We start from the raw sequence: 7500 nt of genomic DNA, 5'->3' as shown, positions 1-7500 counted from the left end.
ATATATATATAATGTGTGTGTATCCAATGACAGAAGTTGAAATATATATTCAGAAAAAAAAACAATAAAAACCTCAACCTAAAAATGTCATCAAACATCAACAGGTTTCAGAAATTCCAAAAAATTCTGAAAAAACCTGCATATGAAATTATTCCGAGCTTTAAGAAACATAATGATGTTATGCTCACCCTGTGCCTCACATGAAAAACTTACCCGAGTGTCATTCCACGGAGCCAATGACCACTGCCGTCTCAAGAGTGTCTATTGTTATTATCATAGAATGAGAACGAGGTGAAAAATGTATTGCTATATTATTATCATTACAGTATCATGACAATAAGGTGAAAAAATAATAATCTGACCTAGTCCAGGTCAATACTTCATGAATTTATGAAGTAACAAATGGATAAAAACAGAAATAACTATTTCAACAGGTTTGTAACAAGATTCATTATATTTAGAATAGCACCATAAGTGGTGTTAGAAGAACGTAAGTAGTCGATACTGTTAAAGGAACAGGAACAAATAAATAAATGAGGGTAAGTATGTTAGAAATAGAGAACTCGGTAACGACGCAGGCCGTGACGTCATAATTCTGAGACCCAGTCCTTCTATATTGAGACGGCAGTGCAATGAGTGACTTGTATCCAACCGTACAATTTATGAAAGAATCTTGTTAATGAGTTGAGGCCGCGACTCCTCTAGAATTTTAAAACACCCAGATATTGGCCTCATCTTTGTTCCTTTCTTTCCACGTTGTCACTGCACTGCTAATGGATGGGACTTGTCTTCTCATACCTTTCCATTTCTTGGCGTTCAGCTATTTCTTATATTTGCATTCCTAAAATCTTCCTATGGCAGAAATGTTGCCTTTTATGTAAGGAGTAAATTAAATGTTTATTTTCTGCTACGGTAGAATTATACGACGATTACTTAACTTTTAAAATATATTTTAGGACACTTAACTAAATCTGGTTATTTTCAAATAACACAAATTATTCATCTTTATGGTAAATCTGATATACCCTTCCTTCTCTCTCTCTCTCTCTCTCTCTCTCTCTCTCTCTCTCTCTCTCTCCTCTCTCTCTCTCTCTCTCTCTCTCTCAATTTTCTTTCACCATCCTGTTCATACGATAGTAATCTTTTGGTTCTGAAATAAGCGAATCTCATCATAAAGCCTCAACCATTATCATTTAGTAAATCGGTAAATGTCATCTGCTTGCTGCCAGTCATCTCTCTCGTGCCCATTTGACCTACGATTGGGCTTAAAATTAATAATTATTTACCATTCCTTGCTCACATGAGAATGTCACCTAAAACAAATAGATCAGAATAGATCAGCATATGAAGTGTGCGAAAACGAAGCAATGAAAAGTCCGTTGTATTTATACCAATATATCGCAAAACCACAACGTCAGAAGAGTTTAATAAGCACTTCGAATTAAAATTTGCAAGTTTTTAAAACACGACGTACATATGAAGTGACTAGTGTCTTTTATTACATTCAAAAAGTCTACAATAATGTTCGATGGTAAGTAAAAGGTACTTTTATAAATCATACACAAGTCTACCTTTCGCCATAAAGTAGGGAAAGGTTATGACTCAAAGGCAGGATGCAATCAACTGAGTAACTTTATTAAAGAACACACTCCTTTATATACAAAACCTCAAGGCAACAGGAAATTACATGTTCGAGAAATGACAATGTTACATAGGCGACACGCAGACATGTTTATTCTGGTTCTTTTTAGTGCGAGGAAAGAGCGCAGATACAAGCATAATATATATCAAAATAATTTACGTACGATCGGTGTGACACACGGTTGGGTACAACTCGACTTATCTAGTCCAATTCCAGGATCTAAAGCAGTTTTCAATTAAACAAAAGCAAAATTTTAAGAATAAATAAATTTCAAGACAACCAAATACCCATCAAACAGTTCTTTCCATAGCACACGCTTTCAAGTAAAAGAATAAAAGCATAAATTCACTTTAAAAAAATCCTCATTAAGTGTAACCATCCGGTAGAACTGATCTAATGAAACCTATTCATAGAAGATCCAGCTCCCCTCCCTAAACCCTTTAAAAGCTTTTGTGGGGTTAGATCCCGTGCTCTCTAACATAGAAACCTGGGGGTTTTCCATTCTTTTATTCCTTGGAATCTCACAATACTAATGAACCTCAAAAGTTCCTGGCCGGACTACTCAAAAATGATGAGTCAGCAATTCGAAGGCAACGAAAGGGATTCGCTTAATAACCTACAATTATTGGAGGAAAATTGCCCTCTCCAGTCTCCCTCCACACTTTCACAGTCTACGTTAACAGGTGTAACTTTTACAGGCAAAGATGCAAAAGGAAAGGTCCTCATTGGCTCCGAAGTTATTCAACTCGATCGGTTGCAACGCATTACTCAGGCGAATCACAGGACACGCTGAAAGCAAGTCACGCTTGAAGGTGCTTTGGTAACATGGGAAGATGACTGCAGCTATTGTGTTGGGGTTAGCAGTCACTTCAACAGGGTTGGCTCAGGGGCTGAGATTGAACAAGTCTGCTTTATAAAGCATTCGAGACATTTATTGAGGTATTCTTTAGTAAATTCTCAAATACAGTCTTGAGTTGCGTCCTCAATTGCGGCGATTCGACAAGTGCATACAGGAGGGGGGTGAAGATTGAATATAAATGACTGAATTCAATGACACCGTTCATACGGATGGCAGAAGACGGTGGAAGACACTCTCTGAAATCAATGTATTTCCAAGTTAAGCTTTACCCCTACCTGCAAAATCCACACACACACTCATATATAAATATATATATATATATATATATATATATATATATAATGTATATATATATATATATGTACATATATATACATATATAAATATACAGTATATATATATATATATATATATATATACGTACATATATATATACATATGTATACATATATACATATATAAATATATATATATATATATATATATATATATATATACACGTATATACATATATATAAATATATATATATATATATATATATAAATATATACTCTGCATATATATATATATATATATATATATATATATATATATATATATATATATATATATATATATATATATAGTTACAAGGAGTTACAAGGATTTTGGATGTCTCAAAGACTTTTGGTCCATCCGCGGAGACTCCATTTGCTCATTGGTAGAGCAATTTACTTTAAGCATTTGGAGAGTTCTTATGACCTTGTCTAAATTATTCTTGAATTCTTTTACCATGTTACTGTTCACTACATCCGCTGGAAGTCTATTCCAAGTATTTGCTATTTTGTATGTAAAGAAATTGCAACATTGAGTAATGTATCTTTTCAATTCCAGTTTGCATCCGTTACCTCTAAATTGATTTGTGCTATGCGTGAAGAGAGAGAGAGAGAGAGAGAGAGGAGAGAGAGAGAGAGGAGAGAGTGAGAAGAGAGAGAGAGGAGAGAAGGAGAGAGAGAGAGAGTGCTAAACGAGATATAAGAATTATATACAATCATTCATGAATAACGCCCTCGGAAGATAAGGACTAAAATCATATCTAAAATACAATGAAATCCACACATAAGAATATACCTCATTAAGGGCCTATTCTGCCTTATAGTACAATAGTGGAGTGTGGCCATAGCCTCCGGGAGAGTTGTAAATATATTCTAATTTTCTAAACTTATACGATATCAAGATCATGTCCGAAAAAAAGGAATTCAACCACAGTAATTCTGCCAAATAAAATGAAATATGAAGAACATCAAAACGCATTTTCTTGTGTACTAAAAACCCATCACAAACAGAAGGAAGGTAATATATATGACTTCAAAATCAAGGTGTCTATCCCTACAACCTCACACTCCGTATTGTGATTAAGGGTCATATTCCCTGTTTTGAAATTAGTTTTTATTATTATTATTATTATTATTATTATTTTCATCATAATTGTCTATTCTTTAGGAGGCTAATAACATCAGCTTAAGAGACTAACAGGTTTGAAGACAAACTATCAAAATTTTAAGCAACATTGGACCATGAAAGGAGGACGAAGTTTCAATAGCATCACCTATGAAACTAATGTGACCTTTGCACTAAAGCGAGCCAGTTATTTTTTTTCTTTCCCGTTCGGTTCAGATAAGAACAAAAAACTGAATATGCACGAAGTTGAGAGATTGAAGGTCTATAGACCTTGGACCTAGTTCCCTAGGTCAGATTTCCATTTATCGCACAGTTTAATAACTATTATTCATATAATGCATATGAATATAGGAAATATTTGTTTAATCACTATTATTCATATAATGCATAATATAAATATAAGAAATATTCATTTTAATGTAATTACTGTTTTTAAATATTTTATTTTTCCTTGTTTCCTTCCTCACTGGGCTATTTCCCGTGTTTTTGCCCCTGGGCTTTACAGCATCCAGCTTTTCCAACTAAGGTTGTAGCTCAGCAAGTAATAATAATAATAATAATAATAATAATAATAATAATATAAGGGTAAATATGACATATTTAACCAAAGCCTGCTGCATTTCTTTGTAGTTTTCCCGCAATATATTAAGGAAATTAGGATAATCTAAACGGCTTAAAAATTAATCTGTTCACTATTTATTACTTCTGTTAATATCAATCTAGCAATAAAGATTTCTACTTGTTCGTAATCATCATAGTATGTAACTGAAAACTAACAGAAATACAGCTACTACTCTCCTGACGAAATAAAAATCTAATGTATCGAACTTACATATTATTATTATTATCATTATTACTTGCTAGGATACAGCCCTAGTTGGGAAAGCAGGATGCAATAAGCCCAGGACCTCCAAAAGGGCAAATAATCCAGTGATTAAAGTAAACAAGGAAAATAATACAATATTTTAAGAACAGTAACAACATCAAAATAAATATTTCCTATATAAACTACAAAAACTTTAACAAAACAAGAGGAAGAGAAATAAGGTACAATAGCGTGTCCGAGTGTACCTTCAAGCAAGAGAACTCTAACCCAAGACAGTGTAAGACCATGGTACAGAGGCTATGGCACTACCCAAGACTAAAGAACGATGGTTTGATTCTAGAGTGTCCTAGAAGAGCTGCTTACCATAGCTATAGAGTCTCGTCTACCCTTACCAAGAGGAAAGTAGCCACGCAACAATTAGTGCAGTTGTTAACCCCTCGGGTAAAGAAGAATTATTTTGTAATCTCAGTGCTGTCAGGTGTACGAGGACAGAGGAGAATCTGTAAAGAATATGTCAGACTATTCGGTGTATGTGTAGGCAAAGGGAAAGTGAACCGTAACCAGAGAGAAGGATCCAATGTAGTACTGTCAAAAGATCAAACTAATTAAATGACTGCGAATTACTCAATCTAGCTGTACAGAGTGGTAGCCAGCGGAGCACACAATAATTCCCGCCCACCTACTTCGACGTTAGTCCCTCGGGGCAGGAACAAGAAAGAAAAACAAAGTTTTGACATGTGAGACTTCGTTTCCCGTTCCCGCGCTCCCAGATATTCAGAGACCCCTCGGAGTCCTACAAGAAAGGTGCGGGATACATTTCCTAAAGGAGTGTATGTGTATTTCCCTCTCTGACACAAATAAAGTCTCAGATTACCCTCGAGGGATCACTTAGGGCAGCGGTATCAGCATGTAAGTGGACTGGTGTGACACATTCAAGCTCTTGGATTCAGTCTAAGATGCAAATGTAAAGAGTAAACGCAAACCCCCTCCCCCAGAAGTTAAAAAAAACTTCATATGTTAATTGTCATGAAAAAATTAAGATATATATCATCATGATGCAATCGATATACGATATGGTTTTAGCTTAATAATAATAATAATAATAATAATAATAATAATAATAATAATAATAATAATAATAATAATAATAATAAGGTTTACTTTACGTGTTTTATAAAAATAGAACGGCCCATTGTCTTACAGTACCCGACACACATATGATCCTTGAAAACTGATACTAACCTTTGAAAATGAATAAGATATGGCTAATATTGTTATAAAACACTACTTTCTGTGTAGATTAAGTGGTATGATACTTAAGAGCATCAATTGTGTTACGTTGATTTCTTTCAATAAATTTAATTTCCTTCTCTTTCTGTTAACAGATTTCCTCTGCCTCTGATATCAAAAGGCACCCAAAAGCTCAGAATGAAAAAACCCTAGATAGTTATTCACGTCCCTATTAAATTTTATAAAATTCGCCTTCTTTAAGCTGGAAGTGAAATGATACGAAAAGAGGAGGTGAAGATTATATGAGACGAAGAGGGTGAAGTGCAATAAAAAAGGGAAACGGTAAGGAAAGGAAAGAGACAGCCCCACGCAGGAGGGGAAAGGACAAAGTTTACTTTGTGGAGGAGCTACATTCGCCGCCTTAAGAAAAGAAAGACCACGTGCTGCAGATGTGATGTAAAAACAACCGAAAGGCGAAAGGAAACAGGAACCTGCCGGGACGTGATGAACACGAGAAGCTCTGGCGAGGAAAGACGAGAGCCAGGGAAGCTAGAAGAAGGAAGTTCGAGATCATGAAAACTTAAGACACGCGCCAACTTGGAGCCTCTTTGGTTCTGGCGATAAAAACAAACGGTGCACTGCTATAGCATGATGTTTACGCATAAACATCAAAACAAAGTGAGAGAGAGAGAGAGAGAGAGAGAGAGGAGAGAGAGAGAGAGAGAGAGAGAGAGAGAGAGAGAGAGAGAGAGTCAAAGTCAAAGTCAAAGTAAAAAACCTTTATTCCATTATAAAATGGCTATTCTGTTACCTAACAATATAAAATATTTACATAAAATTCACAATAATTGGATTGTAAAAATCTAGGATATATATACATTCAAGTGAGAGAGAGAGAGAGAGAGAGAGAGAGAGAGAGAGAGAGAGAGAGAGAGAGAGAGAGAGAGAGAGAGAGAGAGAGAATGTTATGTAATTACACGAACTTTTGTATACATCAATACCCAGATTATTCTTTTGATATTGGTATACAAATAAAATTATCAGAAAATCAACTAAGCAATTTCAAAAACAAATCCCAACTTGGTATTTCTTTCCTTCATTACATTAAGGCCACAAAGTTCAAATAATCCGTGCGAATAAATCCTCTGCAGGGTAATAATTCGCTGACTTCAAAATCGTAAATCATAAGAGACCATTTTTTGGTATGGGGGGGGGGGGGGGCGGGTGGAGAGATTTCATGCGCGGCGGTTTCCCACTACGGTTCATAAAAAAGCAAGAAAATTGCTTTTCTGCATGCGATGTACATTATCATTGCATCGCCTCTCAATCATAATTATTTACAACCTAAAAACTGCATAAAATTACTTTATAGTTTCTCTTTAACAACCAATAAATTCCCACGAACAAACCTCCAACGATGCCAACCAACGTTGTCTAACTTTTCTCTGGGCTAATTATATGCAGCAATTTTCTCCAGCCCACAAGTACATCGTGCCCCGCCT

At 35.1% G+C, this 7500-nt stretch overlaps 1 protein-coding gene across 1 annotated transcript in view; it reads right to left on the bottom strand.

Moving 5' to 3' along the window:
- LOC137655676 (integrin alpha-PS2-like) overlaps positions 1–7500 on the bottom strand; it is a 698738-nt gene that overhangs the window by 635305 nt on the left and 55933 nt on the right.

The sequence above is a fragment of the Palaemon carinicauda genome, chromosome 16 (assembly GCF_036898095.1).
Source record: "Palaemon carinicauda isolate YSFRI2023 chromosome 16, ASM3689809v2, whole genome shotgun sequence".
Lineage (NCBI taxonomy): Eukaryota > Metazoa > Arthropoda > Malacostraca > Decapoda > Palaemonidae > Palaemon > Palaemon carinicauda.
This window is presented reverse-complemented; position numbering and strand designations above follow the sequence as displayed.